Genomic DNA, 991 nt, shown 5'->3' with positions numbered 1-991 from the left:
CCCCCCCGCCCCCCGCCAGGTCCTGCCCTTGGGCCTGCACGCAGCCCTCCTGTCCTCTCTGAGCTCCAACAATTCCGCTCCGCTCAGTGGTCTTTCCTTCCATCCCAGGGCGGCAGGTCAGGGGGTCTGAGGGGAAGGAGGGCGCCCCACTTGGGCAGCTGAGGGCGATGCCTGGGTGTGGCCGAGGGGGACTCAGAGAGCCGCCAGGAGCCAGGACCCAGACACAGGGACTCAGCCTCATGGTAGGAAGGGTGAGTAAGGGCGAGGGGCCTGAATGCTCGACGGCTCTCGCGTGGCCGTGGACCTGCCGTCTACGAGGCGTCGATGCTCATGAAGGAATCCCACGCGTGTGGACGGCCTCTGAGCCCTGCTCCATGTGGCTTGCGAGCCGCAGTTTGCCGACCACTGCCCTAGCTGGTTTGGCCCAGTGGATAGAGCGTCAGCCTGCGGACTGAAGGGTCTTGGATTCGATTCTGATCAAGGGCACATGCCCGGTTGTGGGCTCCTCCCCAGCCAGGGCCCTGGTTGGGGCATGTGCAGGAGGCAACCAATCAATGTGCTTCTCTCACATCGATGTTTCTCTCTGTCTTTCCCTCTCTCTTCCATTCACCCTGAAAAATCAATGGAAAATGTCCTCGGGTAAGAATTAAACAAAAAAAGGAGCCACGCTGGGCCTGGAGTCCGGAGGCCCAAGAGCTGGCCTGGCCCTGCTGTGTGACTTCAGGCGCTCGCATACGCTCTGGGGCTGTGTCCCCATCTGCACAGAGGGTGGTGCACCCTCCCGGGGCGTGAGAACATCTGGTGGCTGTGAGAGTGCGGCCACATCAAGTGCGGCTCCAGGAGGAGGCGCTCTCAGCTGGGGCTGCAAGATCCCGGAGAGGATGATGTTTCGAGTTGGTTTTGCCCTCCGCCTGCTGCCTCCCGGGTCTGTGGCTCCTCTGCTGCCCGGGCGACGGCATGAGCTGCCGCTTCACCTCCTCAGGGAGCACGT

The 991-nt window shown here is 62.9% G+C and overlaps 1 protein-coding gene across 1 annotated transcript in view; it reads right to left on the bottom strand.

Moving 5' to 3' along the window:
* TMPRSS4 (transmembrane protease, serine 4) overlaps positions 1-991 on the bottom strand; it is a 124,854-nt gene that overhangs the window by 50,111 nt on the left and 73,752 nt on the right. The gene's annotated exons all lie outside the window — the stretch shown is intronic.

This window comes from Myotis davidii, unplaced genomic scaffold, assembly GCF_000327345.1.
Source record: "Myotis davidii unplaced genomic scaffold, ASM32734v1 scaffold97, whole genome shotgun sequence".
Lineage (NCBI taxonomy): Eukaryota > Metazoa > Chordata > Mammalia > Chiroptera > Vespertilionidae > Myotis > Myotis davidii.
Note: the sequence above shows the minus strand (reverse complement) of the source record. Positions and strands in the feature narration are given on the sequence as shown.